The sequence below is a fragment of the Rattus norvegicus genome, chromosome 1 (assembly GCF_021556685.1).
Source record: "Rattus norvegicus strain SHRSP/BbbUtx chromosome 1, alternate assembly SHRSP_T2T, whole genome shotgun sequence".
NCBI classification, from domain to species: Eukaryota; Metazoa; Chordata; class Mammalia; order Rodentia; family Muridae; genus Rattus; species Rattus norvegicus.
This window is the reverse complement of record NC_141534.1, coordinates 4,146,858-4,170,061: the sequence shown is the minus strand read 5'-3', so window position 1 is coordinate 4,170,061 and position 23,204 is coordinate 4,146,858. Positions and strand designations below refer to the sequence as shown.

General features: G+C 43.1%; 1 long non-coding RNA gene across 1 annotated transcript in view; it reads left to right on the top strand.

Annotated features, from left to right (window-relative positions):
• LOC148006822 (uncharacterized) overlaps positions 1–19,744 on the top strand; it is an 88,565-nt gene extending 68,821 nt beyond the window's left edge. The window contains exons 2-3 of the long non-coding RNA XR_015648995.1: positions 13,490–13,587; positions 18,203–19,744. This is a non-coding gene — a long non-coding RNA (uncharacterized LOC148006822). The remainder of the gene's footprint in view (positions 1–13,489; positions 13,588–18,202) is intronic.
• Positions 19,745–23,204: the final 3,460 nt, after the last annotated feature.

Genomic DNA, 23,204 nt, shown 5'->3' with positions numbered 1-23,204 from the left:
TTTTTTCGTCCAGTTCTGAAAGATAGATGGTGGCACTTTCCAGCAATCATCTCTATGACCTTCCATAAGAAATCACATTATACGCGTAGAAAATCTCAGGGCTCAAAGGACTCAGAGTCAGGGTAGTGCCTAATTCTGTCATTAACTAGTTGGGAAAGTTTGGAAGAATCCTTATAGTTGCGGTAAAAAATAAAGTGGCATGACTGGTTCCCTCGAGTGCCTGGACGGTTGATCGCTCTCTCGATAGTTCCGGCTCTGGCCAGCCATAGGAACTTCCGGCTCCGGCCAGCCATAGGAACCAGCGCTAATTTATCTCAGCGGCTCCACACTGCCTGCCATGATACTCTCTAACCCGGGCAGTCTGCAAGCCGTTCCAGCGTGGTACCTTGCCTCACTGCTTTGCTTTCACTCACAATTCCCTTGGTAGATTGTTACCATGACAGGTAAATACATCCCAATTCTGTGGCGAGCTTGGCGTTCTCTTGAAGTCAATTAAGTTGCCACATGAAAGAACACACCACACAATAACCTCTGATCCAATTGATAGGATATAATTTGCCCACGTAGATAGCACAAAATCCTGTACACACCCATGCCTTAAAAATGCGCAGAAAAGAATCTTAACATCTGCCACTGTGTTCTCCCAGCTCCTTCTCCTCTGCTTCTTCCTCTCCTTCTAGAACCTCTGTTTCCACCTCTTTTCTTTCCGGTCCAACAACAGGTCTCGTTTTATCTTGTCCGCCTTCACCTGCATAGTGACATCAACCTACACCTTATCGTTACTAGACTTGAGTCTTCTCTTTTCATGCAATCAGGGGGCCGAGATAACAGAACTCTAAATTCCTTGTCAGTTCTGACCTTTTTCATCTATCTTGTAGACTGGCAAATGTCCAAAGTTTACTGGTTAACATTTACCCTTTCATGCGAACGCTAAGGAAACAGTGAGACGGGGAGAGGCCAGCTGCATAAGCTGATCTATAGGAAGAGCATGCATCCTAGCTAGCACGGAGTTGCAGAGGCCGCAGCCCAGCCACTGTCGTCTGGTTCTGTGTCACTAACAACAATCGAATGGTAAAGTCTGAGCCCTTGGCAAACCAACTCAGCACTTTTGCAAATGTGGGAAATTCCCAGGAAGCAATTACTTGGTGTTCAATTTGAGAGCTGTAAATAGAATGAGTTGATTGCTCGATAATACAGGAATAGTTAATCTCACAGAAAAACAGTGGGGCATCTCAGCATTTAGAATAAAACAGACCCCACAAAGCAAAAAATGGAGGTGTCCAGTGGGAGATTTTTTTTTATATATAAAAGTATATTTTTCTCTTGATTTCTCCCTTATTTTCCTAAAACAGACCTCAGATCTGGAGCTCACTGATATAATTTAACGGACTGGCCGGCACACCCTAGAGATTGTTTCTGCCTCTACCATCCCAGCGATGGGGGGATTACCATTGTGTGCTTTCTGTAGCCCAACTTCTTACCTGAGCACTGGGGACCAAACTCAGGTCCCCTTGCTTGTTCTGCAAGCAATGTTCTGACTGGGCTATCTCCCTACTCCCATTGTTATTTACAGAGAGGATCTGAGGTACTCAAGGCTGACTTCAAACCCACTATGTAGTCAAGGATGAGCTAGAATTGCTAGTCAAGGACAACCTTGAATTTCTCATCTTCCTGTCTCTACCTTCTGAGTGCTGAGGTTACGGGGCTTGTGCCTCCTTGTTCAGTTTATGTAACACTAGGTAGCAAACTTAGGGCTTCACACATGTTAGGCAAGGACTCTACCAACTGAGCTACCAAGTCCTGTTTTGTGTTTTTTAATTGGTCAAAATTCCCTCTATTCATTGAGGTTACCCTGCAGGATGGACACACCGTTTGTTGTCCTGTTTACTAAATCAAGCTGTGTTTATACTCAAAAAGCACAATGTGGGGTGAGCAACCAACAGGTTTTCCAGAAGCGTGCGTGGTAATCGGTTTGGAGGCTTTTGCTTTTTGAAGGCGTATTTACAGCTGATGGGTGTGAAGCTTTTGTGGTCAGGTTGCTAAGGGCAACAGCGTACTGTGTTTCGGCTACTCGTCCAGGTCAATCTGTTCCGTGACGTCGTGTTTGGCAGTAGCACAGTGCCAGCAGTTCTTTAAGTAAATCACTCAATAAATCAATAAATCAGAATCTAATAGTTGGTCTTTCCTACCTTACTCTACTTCATAATGAGCCAAGAGAGAGAGGTCATAAGACTACCGGTGGACGACAGCCCATCATTGCTTTATTGATACCAAAGCCACCAACCTTTTAGGTGGGCATCAGACATCATTGTGATGAGCAGAGTCTTAGTTAGACTTGAACTGTTCTCTGTATCACATATGAAGCAGTAAGGGGCCAGAACACTGAGGCCAAGGCTACACCTTAAAGTTTTACATTTAGCTTGACTTCTGCCAACAGTAATTTGGAAAGTTTAAAGCACCTTCTCCCAACTCCCACGGCACTACTTTGTCACAGGCCTCGATCTCTTTCTCATTTGATTTCCAAAATAATATGGAGCCCGGTGCTTTCCTTAAGACAAATAAACCAGATGTTTCCAAATAAGTGTGCCAAAGCCTGCCAGTGGTAAAGGTAGTGATTTTTCTCTGTGCCTAAAATGGATTTTCACTGCCGACCTTAGAATCAATTAATTAAAAGACCATGTGAAGAATGTTCAAGACTTGTTCTAAAAGATCCCCATACATTAGCAGCTCTTTGTGAGATCTTTTTGAGGTGTGTGTGTGTGTGTGTGTGTGTGTGTGTTTGCTTTTGAAGCTTTCCTGCAATTAAAAAATTTAAATGAAGAACATTTTATACTTTTTCCCCTGGAGTTTCACACTTTTTTTTTTTTACAGCTGACATTTAAAAGGGGGTGTGGGGAACCATAGCTTTGTACCAAAGTTTTTAGCTGGACATGGGCTATCCTTTGTCTTCCTAGTTATTTAGACACGGGGGCTGGAGGGTCCCTTGAAATGAGGATTTCCAAAATAGCCTAGGCAACCTAGGGAGACCCAGGCAACCTATGGAGATCAAGACTTCTGCTCAAAAAACGTATATAAACTTTGAGCCTCACTTCTTTCCTCTTGGTTTCAAACATTTAAGCTGCAAACAGTGAGCAGTAGAGGATCCTAGGTCAGCATCTCACTTTGCTCTGGGTGTCCCATGCCCACCTACAGCACATGGCAGGCCAGATCTTGTGTAATCTTATATTGATTATCCAATATGGTCCCAGGGAACTCTACTGCCCATCATCCATGGTGGCTTCTACTTGGGATAGCTCTGAATTGTCCTGGAGGCCAGTGATCACAGTGGGAACATCTGTAGGAAAATGAGCTAAATGAGCTACTAGGCCTCTTTCTTCTTTGGAATCATGGTTTCCACAGACTTAATGGTCTTAGAAAGGTGGAGAACCGATGTGCCCAATGCCTGCTTCATTCATGGATACTTTTGATAAGCAAAGTCTTATTTAGAAGCCCCAAAGGCCCAGGTGTCACCAAGTACAGTAAAAGGGCAAAAGAGGGTTCATATAGCCACATCAAAAAATTTTCAACTTAAATCTACCCCACTGTATGGGAGTGAAAGAACCAGAGTTGGGGTCAATCTAAGGCCAGTGGGTAAATTCCACCACAAACCTCTGAGCACAAAGACCCCTCCCTCCCAGGGGGAGTAGAGTCATCTTAGTTCCTGGAACAACTGCAAGCCAAATAACTATCAGACAAAGCTACCTGTGACTCCCCAACTCCCTTGAAAAGTCCCAGACGGTTTACTGACCATGAGTCTATTACTACCTAGTTACTATTGTTTGAATTCTACCATTTTTGTTTGAAGTCTGCCTTTATCAAAGGTATAGAACTCCCTGTTACAGTCTGCTCAGGGTTGTCTCCCTCTCAAAGCAGGGTAACCCCAACATTCTGGAGCAATAAAAACTCCTCTTGCTTTTGCATCAATCACCACTTTTGTGAATCTCATTCAAGGGATCCTGGTAGAGGTCCAATTCGAACCTCACAGGAGGACAGCCACCCAACCAGGATGTTCTTGCTGGCTGAGAGTAATTTGAGTCATTGGGTGAAAAGAAAAAACTGAGAGGTTCTGAGACAGTGGCCCCAAAAAGTGGGAGCAGTTATATAGCTGATAGAGAAGCTGCCGAGAAACTGGGAATTTTGGGAAAGCGCCTTTTCCTTCCCCAGTCTTTTTTGTTCTGAGATTGCATGGTTTCCTCCTCAAATGAGGTTCAGCATTCCAGGACATTTCAGGCTCCTCCCTCTCTTTCTTCATGATCTCATTCCTTAGGGTGCCACTTATGTTAGGTGACTGTATCCATGCCTTCAGATCACTCTGTGAATGAGTACTGTGCCATAAGGTATTTTAGATGAGCCTCTGGAAGAAAATCCTCAAGACAGAAGCAGTTGCCATCTCAAGCATCCTGCAGGCCCTCAACTCATCTAAACAAATTGAGCTGAACACCGATGGCCCTGGAGAAGCTGTTAGCATCCCATACAAAATGGTGATGTCTCTGTTCTCCTGCAATACTAGGGATGGAGTAAATGGTCCTGTGGAAGCACTCTGTCATAGGCTATCTTCCCAGTGCTCACATGCTCAGCTTTTAAAGACCCTTCTGGGAGGAGGATCAGCTGGCTTTGTACCTTTTTCAGGGGTTTGAATACTGCCAAGAGCCAAAGAATAAAGGGATGGGCATATTGTGGGCAACATGAAACTGTCTGCTTATTCCGGGTATAGACATGTTTAGGTCTATGTACGCAGACTTGCCTACCAAGGCAAGAAGTCTCACATGACCACATCATGGCTGGAACACTGCCTGTGCCCTTCCACAGTTTTACAGGGTCCTACCTGGTGGTAAAATTTCTGAGTGCCTTCAGCAGGCAGTTGTGATCATGGCTGCTTTCTTATACGGAGTAGCAATGCAATGAGGAGACTCGTGACAGCTGTGATGGCAGCTCAGTCACGTGTGGCTGATGGCTTAGGCCTCTGTATTTTCATGCGACCATAGACAGCATCTTTTCCTGCCATGACCATGTGAGTCTTCCAATAGCCACCCAGGTGACAAACTACTTTGCATCATTTCAAGCACACAAGGACACAAGGACACAAGGACACAAGGACACCTGGTACTTCACTACACGACAAGATAATTCAGACTTTTTTTTTTAAAAAAAAATTACAGAATAAAGAAAATAAAGACAAATAGTGTATCTTATCGGGGCTCTGGATAATATAAAAGAATCCAGCTACAGAGGCTCCCAGAAGCCCCAGAATGTCATTTATAGCCTGACTCACTCAACCAATTTTGCAGCTTACATCTGATATCATTACGTTATTACCTTTCCTACAGAATGAGTTCATAGGGTGAAGTCTTCCGGATGAAAACAAAGCTCCATTTATCTTCTCAATGGCGTCTCAATGCGCTCTTATCAACTCCGTATTTTGAAGTTACTTTTAAAAGCGAGATGAATACAAATTAGAACACAAGTGATTATTTTTTTTTCCCTATCAGCAACTAATAGAAGGGAACTGCCTTGTCAACCTCTAAGAAAAGTTTACCTTCAGTGATCATTTGACACTCTTGAAATAAAGGAGGGATTTGCACAGGGCTTAGTGGGCCCTGTTTCCTGGCACCTATAGTGACTATGGGGCTGAATTTGTATAGATCAAACACTTAGAGAGGGCTCCTACTTAGCCAGAGGTGTGTGTTAGTGGAGGGGGGCTGAGCCACCATATTAAGAATGGCAATCCTTTCTTTAGCTCTCCTTGCCCACCACTGAGTAGAGTGAGTTAAAAAGAAATGATAAATAGAAATTTTACTGGTCAAGACTGGGGAGATGGCCCAGCAGGTGAAGGCTGCTTTATGAAACCTCGTACACAAAGTTTGCTTTAAAAACAAAACTAGGTGTCGTGGTGCACATCTGTTCCCAGTTCTCTTGTGGCGAGATGGGAAGTGTGGATTAGAAAACTGCCTAGAAGCCTGTGGCCCGGCTAGACTACAGCATGTAGGGCAGCACGAGAAATGAAAGAGAGCCTGCTTCCAACAACATCAAAGGTGAGACCAGCTCCCAAAAGTTGTCCTTTGACCTCCATGGAGGTACCTTAACTCACAGTGCACACATGCACTGATGAACGTTCCTGCTGAACTCTGTTAAATCCTAGCCATGGAAATGTCAACCAAGAGGACTCCATCATAGTAGCATTGTAGGCTAAGGGCACAGTGTTACTGGAAGGTTCTAGTCAGAGAAAATCGCCTGGCCTCTGACCCCGGCACAGCTATACAGTCCTCTTAAATAAAGATGTGTGCTGACAGGATAAAGAAAACATAGACACATGGACAGAGAGCTTGGACGGGTGGACAGTGTTGTGTTCTATGCAAGAGAAACCCCGGCAGCATCCTAGAACCTGCAAGTGTTTGTCATGTAGGACCTGAGCAGAGAGATGGGCTTAATATGTACAACTGAACAAGGAGGCAGGTTTAGCTAATCTCTGCAAGGGAGGATTTCCAGTGTAAGTACTGGCCAGGGGAAGAAGGTAGCGATGGTAGACATTTTCTGCTCATACTGTCAACACACATGCATGGTCTCTGGAGGAAGGCTCTGCCTTTCCCCCATGGATCTAAACTCTGGGGTTCTTAACATGGCCATGCACATGTCAACCGCACACATCAAATGAGCTCAGGCCTTGAGTCACCTGGGGCTCCTTCTCTCCCTACCGATGTGTTGCTTGCTGATGGAATCTACAGGTGAGCACCGAGCTACCTCTTCAGGTCTGTGTACTCACTGTCCATCTCACCACTGCTGACTAAGGCACCGGTGGCCTGCAGCTCAGGGAGGCAGACAGTGTCCTTGTCTAAATAACCTTATCAAAATATTAGCGGCTGGAGGTTTGTTGTGGTTTGCCCTGAAGTTACCTGTATTTTGATGCTAATTACACTGCCCCAAGGACAGCTGACTAGTCCTGTACTCAGAACTCAGGTGACTTCACCAGAACCTTCTCCTCATTGAATTTGTAAAGTACAGGTGAGGGGCAGGTACAGGACAGAAGGAGGCCTGTCATTGGAGGAGAAGGAAGGATGGGCGGGAGAGAAGTTTGAAAGAGGAGGAGGAGACTGAACAGAAAGGAGGAGGCAGGAGAGAGGAGAGGGGGAGAAGCCATGGCAGGTGATGTTAAGATTCTGCTCTGTGTATTTACAGGTCGTTATCAATGTTCCTAGGGATGGATGGTACTGGGCTTTGTATGTTTAAGTGGGCAATTATATCTTACCAATTGGATCTAAGATTATTGTGTTGTGTGTTCTTTATGTGGGGGTTTGAGTGTAGGAAAGTGTGTGGCGGCAGGAGACAGTGGGCCACCGCACAGTTGGGATGTGTTTCCACCAAGATATCTAGATATCTAGCAGATATCTTGGGGCAGCGCGGTGGGGACCTAGCGGGGTAAAAGACAACAATACATTTTTTATTTTTTATATTTTTTACAACAACAGAGGTTGTACTTGGAATTGGGGGAAATTTTATCTCGACTCTCTGCATTTTACGTCGTATAGTGGAAATGTACTTTTGAGTGGAAATTATAAGGTCTTCTTAACTATGCATTTCTGAACCCATCTTCCTTCATATATATATATATATACATATATATATACATATATATATATATATATTTTGAGATAAGTTCTTCTGTGTCAAGTCTGGAGGCAAACTCACATCTAGATCTTGAAAACTTCCTGCTCTTGCATCTAGGGTTCTGGGATGAGAAGAAGGGTGAGAACCTGGGGCTTGATGCCTGCTGAACAAACGCTCTGTGGATGAGCCCCAGCCCCTGCCATCTCCCACCTTTTAAACTGGCAAGTCAAAATTCTGTGTAACCTGGAACTGTCAGCTAGAAACAAACCCTCTGCATCTTAACTGGCTGTTGGTCGGGATGTTTTTATTAAGACGTATTCATTTATTTTATGTGTACGAGTGCTCTATCTGCACATACACCTGCATGCCAGAAGAGGGCATCAGATCCCAGTGTAGATGGTTGTGAGCCACCGTTAGGACATCTCGGTCCATCATGGCTGCAAAGGCATGGCATGGAGAATGCCGGGCAGCTGGTCACACTGTGTTCCCAGTGAAGAAGCACAAACTGAACAGGAAGTGGGACCAGGCTGTCAAGCCTCACAGCCTACCACCAGTGGCCTGCTTTTCCTCCAGCAGAGCTCCAGCTTCTACAAGCTCCACAGCTTTCCAAAGCAGTGACACCAGGGTAGACACCAAGTGTATGAACATATGGGCTTGTTGGGGACAATTTACATCCAACCTGAAGCTGCGTCACAGACACATTTTTCAGGGTATACAGATCTGGTTCCAAACTGGCAGCGATCGGGACAGGATGTAAAGATAAAAGGAGAAACACACAATCCTCAGAGCTGAAGAGAAGTAGTGTTGCCATTCAATGATCCCTCCACCCATGCTTCAGAGTGTGTGTAAAAGACTTAAAAATTTCACATCAATTTTTTTTCATCTTTATTAAATTGGGTACTTCTTATTTACATTTCGATTGTTATTCCCTTTCCCGGTTTCCGTGCCAACATCCCCCTAGCCCCTCCCCCTCCCCTTCTATATGGGTGTTCCCCTCCCCATCCTCCCCCCATTATCGCCCTCCCTCACATCAATTTTCAAGTTTACAATTTAAAAATATATATAGTCCTGAGGTTATACAGTTGATCTCTCAAGCTCATCCCTCATAACTACAGGGTTGTATCGTGACTGGCACTTCCCCAATCTTCTCTCTGATTTTCAAAAAAGAAGTCTTTAATAGGGAAAAATAAAAGACTGACATAAACTAGTGCTGTGGAAGAGGATCTGGGGTAAGCTGCACTGTCTGGGAAAACCCAACTTGTAAACATCCTAGAATGTCAACAGCCCAGTAACTCCGGTTGTCAGCACCTATTTGATTTAATGTCCTTCACAGCTTGGAATGGACGTCCATGTGTCTTACAGTGACATGTGACCAAGGCTATCCTCTCATGATCTACACATAAGGCTCCTCTTCTTGCTTAATCTTGCTGGCACTAACCCTCCTACCCTGCCAGCCCTTCATCCAACTCCAAGGTTTCCCCAGGACAGAGACAGACGGTTTAACTTTCTTTTTTTCCTGCTTTCAGCTATTAAGTCAGAATCCTCAAAACACACACACACACACACACCCATGTGTGTATGACACACCCACACACAGGCACACATAAAATGTGCGATTTGGAAGCTTATGCAGAAAACAGATAAACTAAAGGACAGAAACCATGACGCTTTTCATTTTGCTTGCCAGAAGTGTCTTTGTTATTTTCCTTACATTATTATATCTGTGCCTAGGTGTACCTATGTGTGCTTTTGTATACATTGGTGCATAACAACCTACACAGAATTTTAAATTAAAAGAGCCAAATCTAAAATATACTAGTTCGAAATATAGATAGAATAAAAATTTAAGATGGGCTCTATTATGCTACAGTTGCTCTAAAAATATTTTTTTGTTTACCTAAACTTTCTAGTAATTTACATAAAATATTAAAAACAAGTCTTGCCCCTTGGCTTGATTAGATACAAAGACACGGTTTTCTTTCCTTGAGTTCTTTATAATACCTCCATCTTCTTTCCCTTTGTGTCTACCATCCCAGGCAGTATCGAATGGGGAGCTTTTTAGTTCCTTCCCCCTGTTCTTCCTCTGGAGGAAGGCGTGGGTTGTCATGGCTGGAAGACGGGATAATCCAATAGGCTCTGAACAGAGCCAGCACAGAGGTGGAGCCCCCATCTGTTTGTAGCCCACACCTAACTCCTCCCCATTCTACCCTCCCACGGGTGAGCCACTTCAGACCCCCCAGTACCACTGCCTGTGTCTGTTAGAAGAAACCAGCCATGCTTAGGGGAGGAGAAGGAAGCGAAGTCATCCCTCCCGACTCCTCTACTCTCTTGCATCCTTTCTATCTCTTGCCCGCACATCTAATTGGTTAGAACCCAGAGAGGATCAGGAGTGCAGTGCAGGGCTGGAGAGATGGCTCAGTGGTCAGAGCACTAGTTGCTTTTCCAGAGGACTTGGGTTCCATTGGTGGGCACTTCTGTACGAGCCCTAGGTCCTAGGTGTGGTGGCTTAGACCTGTTTGTAACTCCAGTTCCAAGGGATCCAGCACTCTCTCTGGCCTCTATGGGGCACTGTACACACAAGATAGACAGACGTATACATTCAGGCAAACATTCATAAAAAGAAACTCCGGGAAAAAGAATTAAAGAGTGTGATTGGAAGCACCCTAAACCCTAAGAATGGTCTCTATAGGATACACCTCTATAGGATATACTGCACATTTTATAATAGTCACATGCCTGGTACATGCATATATGTGATACATAGGTATAAGTTGTCATATATGCAGTGTGCGTTAGTGTGGTATATAAACTGTTACATGATGTACATATCTGTATGGCATATAAGCACAAATTATTCTACATGTGGTGTTCACATGGTTATGGAATATATATAAATATGAATTATTACATAGGTGGTATTTATGTGATTATGGTATATAAGGATATGTTACATATGTGATATGCATGTAAGTATGACATATAGGTGTGACTGTTTTCCTCAGAATTTAAATTCCATCTAGATCTTTCTAAGATCCATAGAGAGGTTTTTAGCTTCTTATAGAGCTCCATAAATTAATCTCCCTAAAATAGATCAGAAAGATTATCTGCAACTATGTCGTACCTAACCAATAGCTATAATATAAACTTGAGGAAAACAAAGTTGAATCAAGAGCCATTTAGAAACACTTTGAAAGTACAAATGTGTGCTCACTAAGATGAGACCGAGAGGGTGAATTTAGTTTCTTCAGAGTCAGTGTGGGGGCTGTTGAAGATAGGGGCTAATTTTTTTCCCATCTTTATTAACTTGAGTATTTCTTATTTACATTTCGATAGTTATCCCCCTTCCTGGTTTCCGGGCCAACATCCCCCTAACTCCTCCCCCTCCCCTTATCTATGGGTGTTCCCCTTCCCAATCCCCCCCATTACCAACCTCTCCCCAACAATCACGTTCACTGGGGGTTCAGTCTTGGCAGGACCAAGGGCTTCCCCTTCCACTGGTGATCTTACTAGAATATTCATTGCTACCTATGAGGTCAGAGTCCAGGGTCAGTCCATGTATAGTCTTTGGGTAGTGGCTTAGTCCTGAAAGCTCTGGTTGGTTGGCATTGTTGTTCATATGGGGTCTCAAGCCCCTTCAAGCTCTTTCAGTCCTTTCTCTGATTCCTTAAACGGGGGTCCTGTTCTCAGTTCAGTGGTTTAATGATGGCATTCGCCTCTGTATTTGCTGTATTCTGGCTGTGTCTCTCAGGAGAGATCTATATCCAGTTCCTGTCAGCCTGCACTTCTTTGCTTCATCCATCTTGTCTAATTGGGTGGCTGTATATGTATGGGCCACATGTGGGGCAGGCTCTGAATGGTTGTTCCTTCTGCCTCTGTTCTAAACTTTGCCTCCCTATTCCCTCCCAAGGGTATTCTTGTTGATAGGGGCTAATTTAAGCACCTTCTTCCCTCTACTTTTTCATCCCCTGGCCTGGAACTCCCCATATCAGGACTTTGTGATCCCAGTTTAAGTCTGAAACGGGATGTCCAGAAGGACTCCCCTCAGCTAGAGCTATGGCCAACACTGGCCTGCAGGCAGCGGGGCAGAGGTAGATAATTATCTGTTTGCAGAAAAACTTTCTAGGCAGTCATCCGTCTGAAGGGAACAAGAAAGTAAGCACCATTATCTTGACACGGGCACGACACCTTCGTGCTCAATGAGAGAAAACAATTTAAAATACAATTCTGTGCCAGTCTCTCAAGTCTGTCCCCCGGCACCCAAGAATTTCTACCTGAGTCTTTATAAAGAGGACCATCTATAAGCACTCACCATATTTTCTTTATTAGCATTGATGTGTTAACTTTGCATGGGCACATCCTGTGAGTGGGACAAGGAGACATTGACCACTTGACCATTTGGGGACATTGACGCTGATCAGGCATGCGCTGCTGGCAGCAGATTAGTGGCACTAGGGCCATAAATGTGGTCTGAGGCAACATCAGGGCTTGCGTTAGCACCATTCAGCCGCACATGGTTAGGATCGTGTGGTCTGGTTGACAAATCGCATTGCTTGGGTCTCACCCAAGGCATCATGGTGGTGGTGTATTGCAGACAGGATTCAGTGATATGATGGGATGACATACCTAATATTTGTACTCTTGGCCTACAGATCTGGGGTTGGCAGTGATCCAGACAGGATGTAAAGATAAGGGGAAAAACACATAATTCTCAGAATTAAAGAGAGGTAGTGTTGCCATTAAATGTTCCCTCTACCCATGCTTCAGGGTGTAAGGAGTAGGTGATGATCTGGAAATGGTCCGGACATCTTCGACTTGAGCCTACAGTAATAGGTTTTGCGGTAGGGGGCATTCACTTATTAGAGCAAGAATTATAACAGAGTTGAGTGTGGTAGACTTCCAATAATCCCAGCCCCCAGAAATCCAAAGCAGGTAGATTTCAAGTTCAATGTCAACCCTGGCTACATATCAAGGCCCTGTCAGTAAAAGACATCAGAGCAGTACAGCCCCACAACAGAACCATCTGCTCTGCATTAGGAAAAGTAGAACTGAGAAGAGGGAATTGTCAGGGCTTGAATATTTTCCATAATCCTGTGACACGTTTTACAGCACAGCCTGGTAGCATATGGTGTCCATTTACATAAGGTAGAGTGCTTTGTTCAACCAAGACTTTGTGGAAGGGGATAAGATATGGAGATTATTGTTGCCCAAGATCTTTTCAAGTGGTGGAAATTAACTTCTGCACATCCTGCCCGATGGTACTGTTGTTTTAGAATGTCTGGAATTCATCCCAATGGCACATTGTACACACACATAAGGATATGAGTACTGGAGTAGGCTGAGAATGTATTCAACAAAATAAAGAAATGGATATATATATATATATATATGCAATATTTATATGCCATATATTTCTTACAATGTTTATGTATGTGTACATATAAATCATGTTGCATTTTGGCACCAATTGTATTGAACGTGTGCACCACTCACTGCTACATAATTAAAGACTCATAACTTTTACAGACGTTACCATTTAAAACCCCACACACTGGCAGTATCTATCTGTGATTTTCACTGTGGCTAAGACCCTCGGCTACAGTTACTTTAGTCCACGACAGCCTGGACAGTTCCTTTTGAGAATACAGTTCTTTATTCCAGGACTGTTCCTTTGAGAAAACAAAATTTAAGATAGTTCATGATCTCAAGAAATTCCACACCTAGGTATGTTGTGAATAATTATCTTGATTAATACTTATCCTGAAATTTTACTTAGCCCTCGAAAGGCAGAAAGTAAGATTGTCAGGGCAGTATTTTATCTTGGGGTTGTTTAATTTTTTTTTTCTTCCAGTCATTAGATCCCAGGTAAATGTTGCAGTAGATGGTTGACTTGGGAAAGCTGGGTGACATGGGGTAGAGGAGGCACCACTGGTCAATCCATATTGCAAGGTAAGGATCATCTATTGCTTCCAGAGATTTCCTGTGTCCCTTTGTAGATGGATTGCTTTCTGTATACAGAAATGTATGTTTCTGTGTGTGCAATAAGAATATAGCCACACCATCTTTCTTTCTACAGGAACTGTTTACAACAATTTCTCATATTCATTCATTACTTCTTTATCTCTCTTTCACCCTCCCCTTTCTGCACTCAGGGTGCTTCCTTCACTTCCCCATTCCTTCTTTTCTCTCTCTCTCTCTCTCTCTCTCTCTCTCTCTCTCTCTCTCTCTCTCTCTCTCTCTTTCTCTCTCTCCCGCCTTTATCTTTGTTTTGTTTCTTTGAAACAGTCTTCTATGTAACCCTTTCTGACTTGGAGCTCACTGTGAAGACAGGGTTGTAGCAATCCCCCTCCCTCTGTTTCCTGAGCACTGGAAGTATGGAAGCCACCATACCTATCTCTTACCTCTGCTTACTCCTGAACTACTTTTTCTTTCCCATTCTTTTGTTTGACTGACACAAACAGATCACCTTAGGATATGAGGAAAGCATATGCTAAAAAAGTGTGACCAAACTTTCAGAAAATTTGTTTTGTGCCCTCCATTTTCATGAATAGTTTGGTCTTTGAACTAGCAGCTATGCCTTTAGGAATTTGTCTTAGAGAAACCATGGATAACATTTACTGAGTTCCTGCCTTGGGTCAGTGTTGTTAACTTTTCTTATGAAAATGATAATGAGTATTTCTTCACCCAAAATAAGGCACAAATAAAGCACAAGTGACAGAGCGGACTTTATATAGTTCTACCAAAGCCCAACTTGGTCAATCAATGAGTTTATCGGTCTGACTTCTAGATCACAGGTTACTTGCATGGGAGACCCCAAAACAGCTGGATCACTGCAAAGTCCCACCCCAGCATGAATGACGACCTCATAGAAGCTGCCTACATCAAAGCTGCCCACATCCCTTAGTCAACCTTCCCCTTTCTATGAGCTTGGCAGCTCCCGAGATCACTTGCAGCTGGAGGAGGGCAGGAAGGTGTAACTTGAGTCCAGGACGAGGAACTTGCACCGTAGTCCTGAAATCATTGTATCATTTGGCTCATTAGTTGTCATGACTACCATAGTGGCTATCATAGTCTCTACTCTAAGCATGGCAGTGAGGGGTAGCACGTTATGCAGGGAGGACAAAGGTCATCATATTACAGTATTCAGACACTGGAATTATATCAATAAATTATCGATTTATTTAATCTTCAAAATAACCCATGGAGTGTCACTGCCATTTTACACAAGAGACACTGAATAACAAAGAGATTAAGCAACTTGTTCAAGGGAGCATAGGAATCTGAATGGGAGAAATTGTAGTCTGGAGCCAGAGTTGTGGCTAAAGCAGTCCTTGTGGTATGCAGGCCTTGCCCTAGTAATTATTGTGGGACCCTTAAATACACATAGAATATACAAATATAGATAGAAAAATACATAGAAATACAAGTATACATAGAAATCTACGAATAGGGGCTAGAAAGGTGACTCAGCAGGTAAAAGCACTGCCTGCCCTTCCAGGGGACCCAAGTTCAAGTCCCAGCACCCCACATGGCAGCCCACAACTGTCTGCAACTCTAGTTCCAGAAGATCTGGGCATCCTCGCACAGACATGCAAGCAGAACACCAATGCACATAAAAAAATAAATCTTTAAAAAAGAAATCTATCACTATATTTATGAACCTCTGTAGGCATAGCGATTTGTTGGGAGGAGAGTCAGAATAGAATGGGAAGGAAGTATTAACATAATTTTAAGCATGAAGCTTGAGAGCCGGGTGTGGCTATGCTTAAGTTGGTTGGTTTTTGTCAACTTGGCACAAACCCAGACATATCCAGGAAGAAAGAATCTTAATTGAGAATGTCAGGGAGGGGGGGTGGGAAAGGGTGTGTGGTTGGGGAGGGGGAACATCCTCATAGAAGGGGGAGGAGTGGGGGATAGGGGGTTTGTGGACGGGAAACTGGGAAAAGAGATAACATTTGAAATGTAAATTTAAAAATATCCAATAAAAAAAGTCAGGTTTGATTGGTCCCACATAATAGAAATGTAATTGTATTATATATATGTATAATATTTGATATATATTATATATTTTATATTATATATTACATATATTGTATATATTTGAGAGATAGATGCTTAATATCTTTCAAATATTTATAAAGACTATATATTCTTTTTATATATCAAACATATATAATATCTTATGTAGCATATACATTTTGACATATTCTTTTGATAAATACATACATGTATATATTTTTCGAAATAATATTTAAATATGATTTAATTTTCATTAATTCACTTTAGAAAAATTAATTTATTATAGGCATGGATTACTGTGGATTTCCAACTCCCCCCAAAAAGATTGGCCAACAGGCAAGTTTGTAGAGCATTTTCTTGATGAATGATTGATGTGGTCAGGCCCAGCCAACTGGGGACAGGGGATATCACACTTGGACAGGTGGGCCTGAGTTGTACAAGAAAGCAAGCTAAGCGAGCCATGCAAAGCAATTGGTCTCTGCTTCAGCTCCTGCCTCCAGGTTCCTGCTCAGATTTCCCTCAGGTTTGGACTCCTACCTAGAAGTGTATGAGCCGAAATAAGCTCTTTCTTCCCCATGTTGCCTTTGGCTATTGTATTTATCATAGTGATAGAAACCCTACGACTATGCTTGCCTGTAATCTCAGCTGTGGGAACGTAGACACAGTGTGTGTGTGTGTGTGTGTGTGTGTGTGTATACACATATATATGAATGAGAACGTAGACCTGTACACAAGACACTAGTTATACCCATAGGCTATAATGCCATATCCTCCCAAGCTGCATATCCAAGATCCTTGACAAATGCATAATCATCTTTTACTCAATGGTTATGAGCCAGAGAGAAATGTCGATCTCCAGCAATTAATAAACTTTTACTTTGAACATTTTAAACTAGAGGCTTATTCTTTCCTTGGTCTTAAAGTCTACTGAGTAATGCACCTTCTGATAAAGTTACCACAGAAGGAAATACCAGGAAAGACTATTAAGTAAAAATAATGGCAATACAAGCCAAAGAAACTCCAAAGACCCTGCCATCGCACAGAGCGCTCCTCTCTATGGTGCTCCAGGGAGGAGGCTCTGCCATTTGATTCAGTTCTTTGATAATGAGAAAAGTAACAATAACAGAGAGACTAGAAATTTTCAACTAATCTTTTCAAGGCTTGTTTATTTAATATATGTGAGTACACTGTCGCTGTTTTCAAACACACCAGAAGAAGGCATCAGATCCCATTACAGGTGGTTATAAGCCACCATGTGGTTGCTGGGAATTGAACTCAGGACCTCTGGGACAGCAGCCAGTGCTCTTAACCACTGAGCCATCTCTCTAGCCCCCTTCAATTGATTCTTTTTTTTTTTTTTTCTTTTTCTTTTTTTCGGAGCTGGGGACCGAACCCAGGGCCTTCCGCTTGCTAGGCAAGCGCTCTACCACTGAGCTAAATCCCCAACCCCCCTTCAATTGATTCTTAATGGTAGAATAAAGGCATTTACTTTTTCCTTTAAGATCATTATTGGGTAGGTGAAGTGTGTGTATAATAGGTATGCATTGAGGTCAGAGGATACCTTTCAAGAGTTAGTACCATCCACTGTGGCCTCTAATAATCAAACTCAGCCTCAGGCTTGTGGAGTTAGTGCTTTTGCATGCTGAGCCACCTCATGAACTGTCTCTATTCCTCTTCCCTCTGCCCCTCCCTCCCTCCCTCCCTCCCTCCCTTCCTTCCTCCCTCCATTTCTTTTCTAACAACTAGATTCGTATCCTTTCCCATCTACCTACCTTCCCCTCAACTTCTTGGTTGTACAGAACTCTTCTCATTATTGAACCATATTGTTCAGATTGCCACAACATTACAGAAGACATCACATACTGGAAAACTCTTACAGCCGAGTAACCCCATTCATGCCATCTGTACTGCAACAGCTGTTCCTCTGGCATCATAACCTCTGGTTCTCTGAGAGTTGGTGAACATTTGAGGTTATAAATATTCTATAACTCAATGAGAATCAATTATAAGGAAAGGTTCTGTATCTTGTTGAAGATATAGGACTTTGGTATAAGTCTGTGATAAGAACGTTCAAAACTGTCCCACTGACCAGGGAAACCACTGGCAGATAATGACCTGACAGGGTTGGATCAGCTGGCAATTGAAGAAGAGAAATTTGATAAGGATTTCTCTATATTTCAGATATTTGGGAAAGAGTGATTTTAATATAAGAGGATTAAGAAAAGACCTGGTGAAATGTGGAGAAATCCTTGAATATATTTAGGGAAAGAAATGAGTCTCCCAGTTGCTGGGAAACTCAAATATGAAAAATGTCAACCCATGCTCTCAGCTCCCTTTATTGGAAAAATTATCCTCTTCCCAAGTTGTTCTAGATGAATTTCTCTCTTATCCTGAGGATGAGCAGGACAATGCAATTATGGCTTAAATATTTTAATGTAAAAATAGTCATCTTCATAACTTTATCTCTACATTTTATGATAAGATCCTAATCAACTTTTGTCTTTATAGTATTTTTCTCTTAAATATTTGTTCCTCCTTTGTTCAGATTCACTTGTAAGTTGCTCTGTCCTGGCCTTGGAAAATGAAGACATTCTGTTGATGAAGCAAAGACTGACCAGAGTTGGCAAGGCTGTTCTTCAGTTACACTTCAATCAGAAGAAAATCCTACAGTCAGACAGTGGCCCTGAGGTTAAGAGTTGGCCACTGTTCACATTGGGTTTATCAGGTCATAACCACCTCAGACAGAAGCCTGGCAGCCCCATAGGTGGACACCATCGGTGCTGGGTATAGGAGAAACCTGGAGAAGACTCAGCTTCTCAGAGGAACTCTGTCTTCAGTTAGAATTTCCATTCCCTAGAAAATACTAAAACGTTCTATAGCTTTTTCTCCTTTTACAGAAATATGCCTGCTAAGTTCTTCCGCACTAAAGATATGGGTGGCATGATCCCCTGACATAGATTAGATGTTCTATTTACCCACTTAAGTGTCCTGGTGTTATTTTTCTTGCAAATGACTTAATAATAAGTAATTATGTTCAATTGTCTTTCAGAGCGATTTGTTGCAAACACATTATTCAGTTACCAAGAACTGTCTCTCCATCAAACACTAATCCGTCACATAGATTTTATAATAATTGTTTTATAGATAAACTGTACAACAGTGTTAGCTGATGAGAATGGATGAGAGAAATGATGCGTGGGAAAGATTAATCCTTAACTCGGGGATTTCTTACTTGGTGAAAGCGAGCTAGTAACTCTGAAAAACAAAGCGAAAGAACGAAAACTATGTTTAGGTGGGCAGCATGCTAGTGTGGAATTTTCAAATGCACTGTATCCTTGGTCGTTTTTCCCCTCTTGAGTGTTAAGATGAAGTAAATGTGTCAGCAGCCAGTGAAGGCACTGCCACTATACGTGACAACCTGTGTGACCTGTGTGTCACACAGGGTAGAAGACAGAAGATGCCTTTTGACCTCTATATACATACCATGGCATGTGTACATACACACAGACACATACACATACAAACACACACACACAAACACACAGAGAGAGAGACAGAGAGACAGACAGAGACAGAGAGACAGAGAGACAGGGAGATGGAGAGGAAGAAAGACAGAGAGACAGGGAGATGGAGAGAAAGAAAGACAGAGAGACAGACAGACAGAGACAGATAGAGAGATGGAGACAGAGAGGGAGAAAGACAGAGGAGAGAGAGAGAGAGAGAGAGAGAGAGAGAGAGAGAGAGAGAGAGAGAGAAAGCGAGCTTATGTGGCCATAGGCGCAGAACAATTTGGAAGTTCCTGCATTTTATAGCCTGCTTTGACTACACTGGACATTATAATTACCTAGGTCCATGGTAACTTCCACAGTTCTGATGCCACCCTTGGCCAGGAGACTCAGACCTTGAGATCAGCCCCTCAGAAGGACTTTCACACCTGCTCTGCTGATGACCTGTACTTCCCCTTCAATGTCAAAGGAGAAACAAGCTATTTGTCCACTCTTTCTTGTCTAGGTTTCTACTCTGTCTTCTTTCTTACTCCAGAACTGGGTACTTGTTTCTCCTCCGCCAAAACTTCTCTATTAATTGCAAAAAAAAAAATGAAAGTGTGGGGCTAGCGATATAGCCCAATCAGTAAAGTGCTTGCTGTACAAGAACGAGGACCCGAGTTCAGATCCCCAGAACCCGTGTAAAGGGCCACTTCCAGGGCAAGTTGATGAGATGACCACCCTGAGGCTCACAATCTACTCAGCCTAGCTGAACCAATAAGCTCTAGGTTCACTTAGAGACTTTTTCTCAAAGACTAAGGCAGAATGCACCTGATTTTGATCTCTGGCCTTTACACATATGCACACATATGTGCTCGGAGCACCTGCACAGGCTACAAACATGTACACACACATAACACATGCACAGAGAGAGAGAGAGAGAGAGAGAGAGAGAGAGAGAGAGAGAGAGAATGCTAAAGATAGATTCTTCTCAAACAACACCTTCTTGACTCCAAAATATAAAGTGCTTAGAGAATGAGACTAGCAAAAAGCCCATATCTCTTTCCAGAAAAGGCTGGACGGAAATAATAAACAAGTGGAGTCTAGTGATGTATTTGAATGGTTGCCGTTTATGGTGTGCTCTGAAATTAGGTAAACAAGAAGAAACATAAAATGGGAAAAACCGTACAGTAAGAGGTCGAATAAAGGATATAACATAGAGGTAGGAAAAGGTTATTGTTAATCACTAAAAATTCCAAGCTAAGCTGGAGCTCGGGAAACCTAGTCAACGAAACAATTGATGGGTCTCCGTCATCCCCCCAATTCAAGAGGATCTCTAGCTCTAATATTTGATTTGGACCTTATTAATAATTGGTTTTAAGTTGGATATGGCGGCACATGCCTTTGCAGGTGCCAATGTTTGGACTGTCCTTCACGATAGTTTGCGTCTGCAGTACTGAGGAGCGAAGCCTGGCTTCCTGCGTGCTACCTGGCACTCTAAGTTACCTCCCAGCCATTTTTTAAATTCTTTATCCCAAGACAAGTTCTCTGGGTTGGCTCTGACCACATGATCTTCTTTCTTCCACCTCCCCAGTAGTTAGAATTATAGGCTGGGGGGCCACCAGGCTCAAAATGCTTCCCACCGTATTGATGTCTTGCAATGATTATGGTGCACTTTCAGGCACCTCAGATGACCCAGTCAAAGACAAGACCTTGCAGTGACTAGCCAGAAAGTATCTGTTTCCATCTCTGTCCTCACCCCCCAACTCAGTTACTAGCATGTCACTTCTTTCTGGTTCTGTCACTCAAGGACGTTGTCTGTGTCCATCCAATGCAGAAGCAATGAAGACCAGTAAGCTCTGAATCTGATTGGTCCCTGACCGACACCATTGCTTATTACTCCAAACCTGTGTGTCGATGGATGCCATTGCTGTGAAGAGACACCATGACCATGGCGACGTACAAAGGCAGACATTTAATGTGAGCTGGCTTACATTTTCAGATGTTCAGTCCATTATCATCGTTCCCTTAGCGGGAAGCACAGCAGCGTCCAGGCAGACATGGTGCTGGAGGAGCCAAGAGTTCTACATCTTGACCAGAAGGCAGAGCATATGTAGGAGACCTCAAAGCCTATCTCGACAGTGACACACTTCCTCCAACAAGGCCACACCTCCTACACACCTCCTAACAGTGCCGCTCCCTGTGAGCCAAACTCATTCAAACAAATGAATCTATGGGGGCCATACCTATCCAAACCACCATTTTGGGCATCCTGGCTGATTCCACAATTTAGCTCTTGAAAATACAGAAATGATAGAACAGATGTGCTGTCATCTCTGTGTAGAAGGAACACAGATTACATTCCATCTACCATATACTCAGGATTGGTAGAACCAGGTATGTACTTCTGGTTCTAGTTCTTTGAGGAGCCTCTCTACTGATTTCCTCAGTGGCTGCACTAATCTACATTTTCTTTTTTTTTTTTTTTTTTTTTTTGGTTCTTTTTTTTCAGAGCTGGGGACCGAACCCAGGGCCTTGCGCTTCCTAGGTAAGCGCTCTACCACTGAGCTAAATCCCCAGCCCCGCTAATCTACATTTTCATGAGCAATGTGTAAGGGCTCCTCTCTCCCTTTGCAGTCTCACTAACATTTGTTTGCTTGATAATAACATCCTGACTGGGCTGGAATGGAACCTTAATGTAATTTTGATTTGCGTTTCCCCGATGGCTAAGGATGTTGACCTTTCTTTCCTAGGTATTTGTTGGCCATTTGTACTTCTCTTTAGAAGAGTCTGCTCAATTCACTTTCCTACTTATTGATTTATTTATTATTAATTTTTTGCATTGGTTACATAGTCTAGATATTAATCTTCTGTCTGGTGAGGAACTGGCCAACACTTTCTCTTGTTTGTTTTGCAGCCTGTGTCTAAGGTCTGCTGATTTGTTCCTTTGCTGTGCGGAGTGATTTAGTTGTATCCGATCCCATTTGTCGATTCTTGTTATCGCTTCCTGGGATGTTTGGAGTTCTATCCGAAAAGCTCTTCCGTGTGTCTGCATCTTCTAGTGATTCCTCCATATTTTTCTCTCCTGGCTTTTGAACCTCAGCTCTTACACTAAGGTCTTTGATCCATTTCGAACTGATTTTTATGCAGGGTGTATGACAGTGAGCAATGTAGTTTTACTATTCTACATGTGGCTATCTCGTTTTCCTGGATGTCAGAGCCTCCCGGGTCCCCTGCCATGTTTCACCCCCCTTGTCAGACCCTTCTGGGTCCTTTGCAGGGTTTGACCGCTGCTGAGCCCTGCTGATGCATGTGGAAGCCTTTTGTTCCTAACGGAGGATCAGTCTGGCCCAGTGCGGGCACACCTGGGCGATGGTAAATTCGTTCCTGGGCGATGGTAAATTCGTTCCCGTCTCCTGTATTCCCAGTCTTTTGTTTTTGAGATTTAGGTTGGTCTTCCTGGATTAACCTAGTTAATTAGTTGGTCTTTTGTTACCGAAATCTCCAACCTGGGTTTCCCACTGTGCTTCCCAGACCTTTTCTACCTGGTCAACTTGGGATATATATTTGGTGAATAAAGCTACTGGAACCCCTTCCTTTTCTTGCTTAACATGAATAACCTGTGTGTGTGTGTGTGTGTGTGTGTGTGTGTGTGTGTGTGTGTGTGTGTGTGTGTTTCTTTAATCCTGCAGGCTTTCGCCGGATTCTTGGTGCCCTGTCGGATTCTCGGTGCCGTGTAGGTGCGGGCAACGACACCCGGAACCATTTGTTGAAGAATCTGTCTTTTCACTAACAAATATTTGGAAATTTCATCAAAAATTGGATGGTTAAGGCCACATAGATTTATTTCGAGGCCCAGTATTCTACCTCCTAAGTCTGGGTGCCTGTTTTGGTGCTAGTACCATGCTGATTTTGTAATCCTGACTCAGCAGTACAGTTTGGAACCAGGCAGTGTGATGCATCCAGTACCGGTCATTTTGCTTAGGACCGAGCTGAATTTATTGTTGCAGTGGCAGGAATCAAGCCTAGGACTTAGAGCATGCTGGGCATACATACTTGCAG